The sequence below is a fragment of the Prionailurus bengalensis genome, chromosome C1, assembly GCF_016509475.1.
Source record: "Prionailurus bengalensis isolate Pbe53 chromosome C1, Fcat_Pben_1.1_paternal_pri, whole genome shotgun sequence".
In the NCBI taxonomy this organism is placed as follows: Eukaryota; Metazoa; Chordata; class Mammalia; order Carnivora; family Felidae; genus Prionailurus; species Prionailurus bengalensis.
In genome coordinates, this window is record NC_057345.1 from 136,243,434 (window position 1) to 136,256,350 (window position 12,917).

At 38.5% G+C, this 12,917-nt stretch overlaps 1 pseudogene; it reads right to left on the bottom strand.

The window, feature by feature from the left end:
* Nucleotides 1-5,076: 5,076 nt before the first annotated feature.
* Nucleotides 5,077-6,555, bottom strand: LOC122479476 (annotated as a pseudogene).
* Between the last annotated feature and the right edge of the window lie 6,362 nt (nt 6,556-12,917).

Consider the following 12,917-nt stretch of genomic DNA (forward strand, 5'->3'; position numbering starts at 1 on the left):
AGTTGTCATTTTAGGAGTCCTGTCAAAAAGAGTATCAGGAGAATCTTGAAATCTATGGAGGCTACGTTTCCCACAGGCCTCCACAGGCTGCAAGATGGGAGAAAGAGCTATGCAGAAGCTTTTTAGTTTGATGTGATCCCATTTATTTTTGCTTTTGTTTCCCTTGCCTTTGGAGTCAGAGTCAAAAAACTATCACCACAACCAATATCAAGGAGGTTACTGCCTATGTTTTCTTCTAGGAATTTTATGTTTTCAGGTCTAACATTAAAGTCTTTAATCCATTTTGTGTTTATTTTCATAAATGGTGCAAGGCAGTGGTCCAGTTTCATTCTTGCACTGGTAGTGGCACACCATTTTTTTTTTAGCACCATTTGTTGAAGAGACCATTCTTTATTCGTTGTACATTCCTGACCCCTTTGTCATAAATTAATTGACCATACATGCATGAGTTTATTTCTGGACTCTCTATTATATTCCAGAGATCTATGTGTCTATTTTTATGCCAATACATATTGTTTCAATTACTGTGGCTTTATATTATAGTTTGAAATCACAGAGCTTGATACTGCTGGATTTGTTCTTCTCAAGATTGTCTTGGTTCTTCGGAGTCTTTTGAGGTTCCATATAAATTTTGTAATTATTTGTTTAAGTTCTGTGAATAATGCCATTAGAATTTGATAGAGATTGCATTGAATCTGTATTGCTTCAGGTAGTATGGATAATTTTATAATATTAATTCTTCCAATCCATGATCATGGAATATCCTTCCACTTATTTATGTCTTCTTCAATTTCTTTCACCAATGTCTTATAGTTGTACCTCAGGGTACAGGTCTTTCACCTCCTTGGTTAAATTTATTCCTAGGTATTTTGTTCCTTTTGATGCAGTTGTATATGGAATTGTAATCTTTTTTTTTTTTAATTTTTTTTTCAACGTTTTTATTTATTTTTGGGACAGAGAGAGACAGAGCATGAACGGGGGAGGGGCAGAGAGAGAGGGAGACACAGAATCGGAAACAGGCTCCAGGCTCCAGGCTCCGAGCCATCAGCCAGAGCCTGACGCGGGGCTCGAACTCACGGACCGCGAGATCGTGACCTGGCTGAAGTCGGACGCTTAACCGACTGAGCCACCCAGGCGCCCCTATGGAATTGTAATCTTGATTTCTGTTGGTTATAGTTCAATATTAGTGTATGGAAGTGTAACAGATTTTTGTATATTAATTTTGTATCCTGCAGCTTTACCAAATTCATTTATTAGCTCTAACCATTTTTAGTGGAGTCCTTAGGGTTATCTAAATATAGTACAATGTCATCCACAACAAGTAACAAATACTTTTCCTTTCCAGTTTGGATGAATTTCTTTCTTTCTTTCTTTCTTTCTTCCTTCCTTCCTTCCTTCCTTCCTTCCTTCCTTCCTTCCTTCCTTCCTCCCTTTCTTTCTTTCTTTCTTTCTTTCTTTCTTTCTTTCTTTCTTTCTTTCTTTCTTTCTTTCTTTTTCTCTGCCTAATTGCTGTGGTAGGACTTCCAATACTATGTGGAGTAAAAGTGAGGATGGGATGCCTGGCTGGCTCAGTCAGTAGAGCGTGTGACTCTTGAGGGGTTGGGAGTTCAAGCCCCATGTTAGGTATCTGGATTACTTACAAATAAAATCTTTTTTTTTTTTTAAAGTGAAGATACTGGGCATTGCTATTTTATTTCTGATCTGCAGATGTTGAACCATCCTTGCATCATTAGAATAAATCCCACTTTGATCATGGTGTATGATCTTTAAAAAAATTTTTTTTTAATGTTTATTTTTGAGAGAGACAGAGTGTGAGCAGGGGAGGGGCAGAGAGAGAGGGAGACACAGAATCTGAAGCAAGCTCCAGGCTCCGAGCTGTCAGCACAGAGCCCGATGTGGAGCTTGCACTCATGAATCTTGAGATCATGACCTGAGATGAAGTTGGACGCTTAACCAACTAAGCATCCAGGTGCCCCATGGTGTATGATCTTTTTAATGTGTTCTTGGATTCCATTTGCTAACATTTTGTTGAAGATTTTTGTATATATTTTTAATATCCCAGTACAAGGATCTTGGCCTATAATTTTCTTTTTTTGTATGATGTCTTTGTCTGGTTTTGGTATCAGTATAATGCTGGCTTCAGAGAAAGTGTTTGGAAGGCATTCCCTCCTCTTCAATTTTGTGGAGAAGTTTGAAAAAGATAAGTATTAAATCTTCTTGAATGTTTGGTAGAATTCACCAGAAAGCCATCTGATCCTGGACTTTTGTATGTTGGGAGGTTTCTGATTACTCATTCAATCTCTTTATTTGATCTATTCAGAATCTATTTTTTCATGAGTCAGTCTTGGAAGATTGTATATTTCCAGGTATTTATTCATGTCGTCTAGGTTGTCCAGTTTGTGGGCATAGAATTGTTTATCATAGACTCATAATCCTTTGTGTGTCTGTGGTACCATTTGTTGTTTCACTTGTCTTATTTCTGATTTTATTTAATTGAGCCTTCTCATTTTCTTGGTGAGTCTAGCTCAACGTTTGTTAATTTTGTCTATCTTTTCAAAGAAACAGCTCTTAGTTTTGTTGACCTTTTCTATTTGTTTTTTTAGTGTCTATTTCATTTATTTCTGCTCTGATTTTTATTATTTCTTTCCTTCTACTAACTGTGAGTTTTGTTTGTTCTTTTTATAGTTCCTTCGGTTGTAAAGTTACATTGTTTATTTGAGATTTTTCTTATTTCTTGACTTAGGCTTGTTACCGGCATGAACTTCCCTTTTATATCCTCCTTTGCTACGTCCTTAGGTTTTGGTATGCCATATTTCTGCTTTCATTTGTCTCTAGATATTTTTTGATTTCTCTTTGATTTCTTTGATGACCTGTTGGTTGTTCAGTAGCATGCTGTTTCGTTTTCACATTTTTGTAACTTTTCCAGTTTTTCTAGTTTTATACCATTGTGGTTGGAAAATATACTTGATATGACTTCATTCTTCTTGAGATTTGTTTTGTGGCCTAATGTGATCTATACTGGAGAATGTTCCATCTGCTCTTCAGAGAAATTTGTATTCTTCTGTTTTCAGATAGAATGTTCTGTGTATGTCTATTAATAAAGTGATCTAGTCTAATGTGTCATTTAAGGCTGATGTTTCCTTATTGATTTTCTGTCTGGGTGATCTATCCAATTGATATAAGTGGGGTGTTAAACTCCCCCACTCTTATTGTGTTGCTGTCAATTTCTCCCTTTAGGTCCGTTAATCTTTGCTTTATATATTTTATTGCCTCTATGTTGGGTATGTGTATATTTATAAATGTTAAGCATTCTTGCTGGATTGACTCCTTTATCATTATGCAACGTCTTTCTTTATATTTTATTTTAGTTTTTGTTTTTAAAACCTTTTCATTTGATATAAATGTAGCTACATCAGCTTTTTAAAAATTTCAATTTGTTTGCCTATCTTTTTCCATCCCTTCACTTTCAGTCTGTGTGTATACTTCTGAAGTGAGTCCCTTGTAGGCAACATAGAGAGGCATCTTGTTTTTTATCCATTTAGCCACAGTGCATGTCTTTTGATTGGAGAATTTAATCTGTTTACATTTAAAGTAATTATTGATAGGTATAACTTGTTGCCGTTTTGTTAATTGTTTTCGGGCCATTTTTGTAGTTCCTCTCCATTCCTTTTCTCTTCTCTTTCTCTTTTCCATTGTGGTTTGATGGCTTTCTTTAGTATTATGTTTTGTCTTCCAGCTTGCTGATTAGTTCTGCTTTATTCAGTCTACTTTTGAACCTGTAGTATATTTTTTAGTTCAATTATTATGTTCTTCAGCTCTGTGACTTCTGTTTGGTACTTTTTAATATTTTATATCTACTTGTTGAAGTTCTGTGTTCATCTGTTCTTCTCCCAAGTTTGGCGAGCATCTTTATGACCATTACTTGAACTTTATCAGGTAGATTACTTATCTTCACTTCACTAAGGTCTTTTTCTGAGGCTTTGTCTTGATCTTTCTTTTAGAATGCATTCCTCTGTCTCTTCACTTTGACTGATTCTCTGTGCTTGTTTCTATAAGGTGAAACAGTTACCTCTTCCAATCTTGAAGGAGTGGCCTTGTGCAGAAGGTGAGCCACTGGGCCCAGAAATGCAATCCCCTCTGGCCACCAGAGCCAGGGCTCAAGCGGCATTCCCTGTGTAAGTTGCACATGGCTGCTGATGGTTATGGCTGGGCAAGGGCTGTAGCATTGGGTATGTGGGGTGCCTGGCTGGCTGGCTGCCTGTGGTATGGCTGTGGTGTGTGCGGGGGGGGGAGGGTGTGCTCACGCGTACCAGCAGGTTAGAGGGAGATTGCCAAAGTGGCACCTGCCAGTGCTGACATTAACAAGGTAGAATGAGATCCAAGAGTGGTGCCTGCCAGAACTTCCATCCCCAGAGACAGTTCCATTGGTTTTCCAGCTCTCCAGCACTTGCTTTAAGATTGGTAAGTAGATCTCCTTCATATGTGATATAGGTGCTTTTCTAACTGCTGCTCTTGTGCTAGGTCCTGGGGTGAGAGAGTTTGCAGGTGTGAGTCCTTTAAGGGCAGGTTCTCTGTTTCCTATAGTTCTTTGGTTCTCTTGGGCATAATCCCCATTGGTTTTAGATTTGGGGGGCTCATCTTTCTGATGCAGGACCCAAGAGTTGGGATGCCTGATGTGGAGACATGAATCTCTTGGTCCTCAAGGAAAAGTTTCATGTTGTTGAGGTCCCTGCTGATTGTGGGTTTCTGGGCCTGAGGTGGGATTTTAGCAGGAGCACATCTCTGCCTCTTCTACCTATCTTGATGTGGCTCTTCTATCTTTTGTTGTGGAGGCATTGTTCATCGAGTTTTCAGAACTTCTTCAGAGAAAATTATTCAATATGTAGCTGTAGATTTGTTATGTCTATGGGAGAAGATGACTTCAGGATCTTCCTAGGTTGCCATCTTGAACCTGAGCTCTCTTTGTGAGTCCTTTCCTTTCTTTCTTTCTTTCTTTCTTTCTTTCTTTCTTTCTTTCTTTCTTTCTTTCTTTCTCTTTCCTTTCTTTCTTTCCTTCTTTTCTTCCCTTTTTCTTTCTTAGCATCCTGATTTTTCCAAGGAGTTTATTTGGGAAAACTTGGGGACAGGGAGGCTCTGCATCTGCAAGAAAGTTTTGGGCTTCTTGGTGGTTAAGCATGGCTTGTGCTGCTGATATAGGACCTGGTGAGGCAGTGGGAATTTGATCTTGAAGTCATGCAACTGCTTGACTGCCACTCAGCGGCACTTGCTGGCTGCAATCTCCTACATCTTCATGATCTGGATTGAATGTGCCCAGGCACTTGTGCTGGTTGCCCATGTTTCAGTAGCACTGGGTGACAACACCTGCAGTGGGGAGGTTCCAGGACTTCCAGTACATGTTGTAGGTGCTGCTGCAGAAGTCCTAGCACAGCTAGATGCTGCAGTTCTTCACCTTCCAGGGAGGTTTCTCAAACACCTGTCCACAGTAGACCATTTCCTCTGAAGACTTACTCATCTTCTTTAGCTAAGAGACAAAAGCAGAAGCAGAACTTGGTGATAATAGGATTAGGTAGAAAGGTTCACATGCAATAGAGGGGCAGAGTGCAGCATTTGGAGGTGGGCAGGCAGCGCAAGGCACTCTCACAGTGTGCCCAAGGCCTTCGTGGTGCACTCTCCACACTTGCCACCATTCAAGAAAGGGATCCCTTTACTTTCAGTGAAATATTTTATGGTAAGCAGACAGGCAACTTGGAAAGCAATGGATCCGATCCTTAAGTACCCAATATGTGGTAGCCAACCCGAATGAGGAAAAGGTAAGAATTTGACCTTGTATGAATAATACTGTGCAGTGCATCTTGTGATATATGCTTTTATGTTAAAATGCTTAAAATTGGTTTAATCTGTACAGTCAGGAGATGTGCTCTTTGTTTTCCAGTTGACTACATGCCTTTGGTATAACTTGCAAGTTAGGGAAAGAAGATGACAATTCTAGTTTCAGTTAGAGGGGTTGTAAATGAATGTAGAACTCTCTCTGGGGCAGAGTTATTTCTTAGTATGCTCTGAACTTTGATAATGTAAAATGACTATTATTTTGATTTTTTACTCCTTACATAACCATACTGTTTGCACATCAACAGATAAGAGTACATGGGTGCTTCCATTTCAGGCCAGTCCTAACTATGTTTTTAACATTCTAGAAGGGCTGTATTTGTAATTTGGTGAGTCCTTCAGTGCAAGCCATAAAATGTTATTGATACAGTTGTCTAGTGTTTAGGTAGAATAAATTGTTCATTTTTAAATTTTTTTATTATATTTTTATTATATTTTATTATTTTAAATTATTTTTTATTATCCTGTTGTCTTCTTCTTCTTCTTCTGATTTTTGTTTAGTAATCTCTTCATACAAACTCTACACTCGAACTCATGACCCCTAGATCAAGAGTCACATGCTCTACCAACTGAGCCAGCCAGGTGCCCGTCATTATCTTGTATTCTTAGCCACAAGTTTCTAATTATGACAGACACTTAGGCGTACTTATGTAATAATAATTTAAGGGTCCATTTTATCAACATGTATATATTATTTTTATTTTTTAAAGATTTATTTATTTTGAGAGAGTGTGGGGGGGGAGGGGCAGAAAGAGAGAGGGAAAGAAAGAAAATCCCACGCAGGCAGCCACAGGGCTCAAACTCACAAACTGTGACATCAGAACCTGAGCTGAAATTAAGAGTCGAACGCTTAACTGACTGAGCTGCCCAGGCACCCCCAAGATGGACACATTTTAGAGATAATACTTCCATAGTGTTTTTAGCTTTCATAACTTACTCTTTTTAATCTTTCACAGTATATTATGATGTATTTGTTGCATATTAGTTTCATTCTTGATAGATGAGACAACCAAAGGCATGGACTACTGAAATGAATCGCAAGGCCACAGTCTTTAGTTAATCCCAAAGAAGGGCTGCTCTCCAGATTCCCAGGTGAATCCTTCCACAGCCTTTCGGAAAAAGAGGTAGGATGTAGGGTTTTAGTTATTAGTTCTCCAGCTCAATGCTTTTTTCTTGAGTTGTGTAAATTAAGAGCATCTTCAGGTAGAGGGTAACCGACAAGCTTTGTTAGGAAGGGGCACCGTGAGTCTTGTCCAGCTATGCTTCCCGGGCACGTCACCATAATAACTACTAATAGACACTGGTCAACTCAATGACTGAGTGAATAAAGGAGTGGGAGTAACGGCTCCTAACAGGAGTTTGCCAGCGGCAGCTGGAGCTCTCTGCAAAGCCCGGGAATGGTGGGCCTGTCTGTATCTGACCAATGAACTGACACAACCTGTGAGCACACCACTGTCGAACTGGTTCTCTTGGCCTGGCTTTGCTCTGCCCACTTCACTCATTCTCCTCAGGCCAACTTGAGACTGAGTCTCGTGCAGAGACTACCAGCTTCGATCTGTTCTTCGTCAGAAGAGGTTAGGAGATGTGCCTTGTGTTCAAATGGAGCGAGCGAGTGGAAGGGGACTAAATACCTCCAGTGGACACGGGTTGGGTGTCCTAGCAAAGATTTTATGGCAATTAGCATTAGTGTTGAATTTATGCAGGGCTTTCACACCCTCACATTCGGCATGCTATCCCCAAAGAACTGCCATGACTAAATGCTGCGACCTGGCACTAACAAACGGTGCATTAAATAACCGTATGCAGCGCATTGCTCTGCAGGCTGGCAGCATACTGTCGAGGTGACGCTTCCTTGTTCTGTGCCATGCCTTCTCGAGGAGAGCCACAGGGACAAATTTCTCTATGGTCTCAGAACCAGGAATAATTGCGTCCTGCCGAGCAAATGGCATATTCTTTGTGTTAGGGACACTCCGATCCATGCAGTGAATCATATTTCCCTCTTCATGTGGCCTGTCTGAAAGCTCCAGTTCAAATTTATAGATACTGCTGGCAAGTACGTAAGACTTCCTTGCAATAATTTTGTCTTTTAATTTCATTGTAGTTTCCCTTAGACTCATTTTATTTGTCAATTTTAAATTTAGTTTATCTTATTATCAGATGTGTTTTGCGTTGTTTTTGTTTGTTTGATAAATCATCTTAAATCCTTTTGGGAAAAAATAAAAAGAAATACCAGTATATTCATGCAACACTTTTACTTTACATTTTTTAAAAAAATGTTTATTTTGAGAGGAGGGGAGGGGCAGAGAGAGGGGGACAGAGGATCTGGGCTTGTGGGGGGGGGGGGCTCTGCACTGACAGCAGAGAGCCCAAAGCAAGGCTTGAACTCAGGGGCCGTGAGATCACCCCTGGGCCAAAGTCAGCCGCTTAAGCAACTGAGCCACCAGGCATCCTTCAACACCTTTACTTTAGTTTTTTTTTCAATTCCCCAGGCCTTCATTTTATACCTTTTCTTCTGTAATCTATTGAGAAGAAGAAAATTCGCCACTGTCTAGTGGTATAATCCTTTCTGGGTTAGTTGTGGGGTTTTTTTTGTTTGTTTTCTAGTTTTTGTTTGTTTCTTTTGTTTTTTAAAAGGAATTTGACCATTATATTAAAAGTAAGGTGTTGATAGCTGAGCCCTACAGCTGCTACTTTCTAGCCATGTGAATTTAACTAAATTACTTAATCTTTCTTACTTATAAGAAGAGTAACACTGTTTTTTTTTTGTGAAGGTTGTGAGGATTATATGAAATACTGTATGTACAATACATTGTACTGTATTTGACACATAGTAGGCTTTTTGTTTAAAGTCTTCAAGTGGAGGAGTGCCTGGATGGCTCAGTTGGTTAAGTGTGACTCTTGATTTCGGCTCAGGTCATGACCTTCCCGTTTCGTGAATTTGAGCCCAGGTCTGGTCCGGGTCCATGCTGACAATGCGGATCCTGTTTGGGATTCTTTCTCCTACCCCTCTCTCTGCCTCTCTCTCTGCCCCTCCCCCACGTGCATCCATGCACGTGCTCTCTCTCTCAAAATAAATATATAAACTTAAAAAAAGATTAAAAAAATAAAAGTAAAAGTCTTCCAAGTGGAAAATGCACTGGACTTGCTGTAAAGTCTCTCTTTTTCTGCTCATTAGCTTATGAACTTGGGCAAATCATTTTACTTCTTTAGACCATATTTTTCTTCTATATAGTTTCATGGCACGACCTACAGTGTCCTTAGGATTCTAGCTTTGCTATTCTTGGATACTTAGGCTTGTCCTGAGTAAGATGTGAGAGTGGGTCCTCACTCTGTTTACACTAGGAATAGCATGAATCTATTCACCTGGGCATAGAGAGGTCTAGGGGAAGAGGATGCGGATCTGAAGCAGGGAAATGAAAAGGCCCATTGTGTTGGCCATTATGTTCTTCACTGATGTTGATTATGGTAATTTGCAAAGGTAGTAGCGTCTTCTGGAATACCCTGAATTGCTAGTGATTATAGTCCTGAATTCAAGTGGATTTCAAAAGACTTGCCATTATGGATGCTGTTCTCTGTAGTGAATGGTTTATAACGGGCTGCTTGGTGAATACTTGGAGTGGTAGCTGTGGGACAAAGGGAGCTGCTGCTGCTGGTCAATGACCTTGTTCACCATTGACCACATTTGGTTCAGTCGTGGAGTCAATCAGAACAAGTGTCTGTGTCCAAGACATGGTTTCTATTCAGGAACTATTGGGCAATAGGAGACCCCCAAAGCAGGAGGAAGCTCACTTATCAAGAAGATAAATAAGGGTTTATAATGGATGATGCAGATGAAGAATCTACACTGAAATTCACACTCGTAGCAATTCATCAAGATGCAGGGGTAGCTTTGTGGTTAAGGGCACAGCCTTTTTTAGTGTGTGGTTTCAGCCAAGTTATTTAATCTCTCAAAGCCTCAGTTTCCTCATATCTTAGAGGGATAGTGACACCTCATATAGTTGTTCCAAGGAGATAATGTAAATGCTGAGATATTAGTTATTATATTATTATTAAAACTATTATTATTAAAACTATTAGTGTTGTTATAAACTGCAAATTCACAGTGGGCTTTAAGGTTCTGCCCTAATCTAATAAACTGTACAGACTATAAGAATGAATGTTAACAACAAACCATTAGATGATCAAATGATTGGAGAAGAGTACATAGCAAAGAAAAAAATTCTAATAAATTTTTGAGTCAGTGCATCATGCCCATTAACTTTTTTCCTACCATTTATTCCTGGGAACTTACTTTAAAAGGTAGCCATCTACCTTTGCTTTTGATTGATTTCATTCTTTTTACATGGAGGTGGGATTATAAATTAAAGACACTAGTTTCTATTAACTTCCTTCATTACTCTGTAATTCCTTTTGCCTACTTATTGTGAAGTTTCTGTCTCCTGCCTTTCTGTGGGATGAATATAAATTTGCTCACCCTGTTCAAAGAGAAAGCATTATGACCCTGAATCCTAAAAAGTCTTTATTTTATCATATAATTTTTTAAAAGATGATTAAAAAGAAATGGGTACCTGGGTCACTAAGTCAGTTAAGCATCCAACTCTTGATTTCAGCCCAGGTCATGATCCCAGGGTTGTGGGATTGAGCATCTCATTGGGCTCTGCACTAAGTGTTGGAGCCTGCTTGGGATTCTCTCTCTCTCTCTCTCTCTCTCTCTCTGCCCTTCTTCCCTGCTCTCTGTCTCTGAAAAAATAATAAAGTAAATAAATAAATAATGGTAAAAAATTAACCAGAGTAAAATGTAAAACAAACAAACAAACAAACAAACAAAAAACCCAGGAGAAAGTGAGTGTTAAGATATTGTGAAATTATTGTTACAAAAACAGAGAAACCACTAAAAATTAGTCTGGTTTAGATTCGAGTATTTTTGTCTGAATGGACTTCAGCTTTTGCTTGGTCCACTGAAATTCATTGAATTCAGTTAAAATTTGAGATTTCAAATGGTAACAATGTGTAGTAACAGAACACAGCACCTGGGAGTGGTGGTTTTCTTGTGTTTCACTCTTTGAATCTTTCAGAAGAGAAGTGAAATTCTATAATCCAAATTTCATTGATTTATTTAGTTCTGACATGCATTTTCATGTGCAGTTTCTCTTATATCATGTCACATGTAAGTCCATTTGGATTTGAAAACTTTATAGATAATCTTGCAGTCAGTATATTCATAGAAAAGAAATTAGGACTAAAATCCAAGATCTTGGCTGCCTAACACCTAAAAATAAGGATATCCTTAATTCAGTTTTTAAAAGATGTTCTGTAATCGTTCATTATTGAACTAATGCACTAGTTTTTTTTTCAAGCAGTTTTACTACATTATTTTATTTAAACATTTTTTTAACTGTGGTAAAAAAATAACATGAGATTTGCCATCTTAACCATTTTGAGTTAACTGCAGTTCTGCAGTGGTAAGTGTAGATTCACATTGTTATGCAATAGAACTCCAGAACTTTCTCATCTTGCAAAACTGAAACTCTACACTCATTAAACAAGAACTCCCCATTTTCTCCTCCCCCAAGCTCCTGCTCCATTCAGATTCTAAGTGAAGTATGTATATGTTTTGTGATTATAGTTTGATGAGGCCAGAGGTCATTCAGGTGGATTGCAAACTGTAGGGCACTGTGCTCTTACTTGAAAGTAGGAAACAAAGGTTCATAGTTAGCATTTTTATTAGTTGAACTATAAGATACTACTTAATGGCACATATGACGTACTTGAAAAGCAGGCATCCCACATAATTTTTTTTAAGTTTATTTTTGAGAGAGAGAGAGGCAGAGAGAGAGAAAGAGAGGAAGAGAGAGAAAATCCTAAGCAGCTTCTGCACTGGCACGTTGTTCACTGCAGAGCCCAATGTGGGGCTAGGTCTCATAACCCTGAGATCATCACCTGAGCTGAAATCAAGAGTTGGACACTTAACCGGTGGAGTCCCATCACTCATCCAGGCACTCCATCACTCATAATTTTGAGTAGTAAAGTTGAAAATCAAAATCAAAACCAAAACTGGAATAAGACAGAAAACCTCGATAATGAAGGAGGGTAACTTTTGAAATATAAAAATAATTGAGAAGTTGCAAAATTATTTTCTGTTGATATTTTTAGAAAGGAAAATATTCATTTGAATATTGTGGTTTTGTGGAGGTACTACCAGCATGCGAAGGAATATGTTAATAGGTCCTGAGCTAGCCCCCCTTTCCTGGACTTTTCAAAGCTATGCTTAAGAAGTCTGATGTGGCCACAGTATAAGGCAAAATCTAGAAGGAGGAAATGTTGGAATGTGGGTAGTGATATCTTAGAGCTCTAATTTGCTTGACTGAAAGCAATTTTTAAATACTCAAAGTCCGGGTTGGGAAACGAAAATGGTGGAAGAGGTTTAAGTGCCAGAGAGAGTGAGGCCCCAACACCCTGGTGCAATTCTCCATAGTGATGAGATGTCATCTTATTGGCTACCTACTAGCATCATCTTCATAGCCTCCATGCTCTAAAATGATGGGCACAATATGGGAAGTTAATGATATTGATGATGATGATGATGATGATAATGATGGTGATGATGGCATTGGTGTGATCCTGAGAATAGCAGTCACCCAAACTCATGGATGCTCTATTCTTACCTAAGGTATCTTGCCTGATACGTCCCAGATTTTGGGAACTCAATGTTTGATGACGCTCCTTAAGCCTCTCCAGGATTAAATTTATAGATCTCATGACTCACAGTTGTTTAAAACTTGGTTCTAGTGTGTTTCAGGTACATTTTACATTAAACAGGTTTTTATGTGTCAATCTGGGAACTTAATTATCATTTATAAACTTGTTTCCTTGCTAAAAATGTATTTTGAGTCCAAAACAAATAAATTAAAATTTTTAAGGAAACGACCCTTTTTAAGTAGGAAATTGTTTCAATTTGTTCTTGTAATTCTATATCAGCATTTAATAAAATATTTTAATTTGGTTTTGGAATGAAAGCTATAGCTTAATTT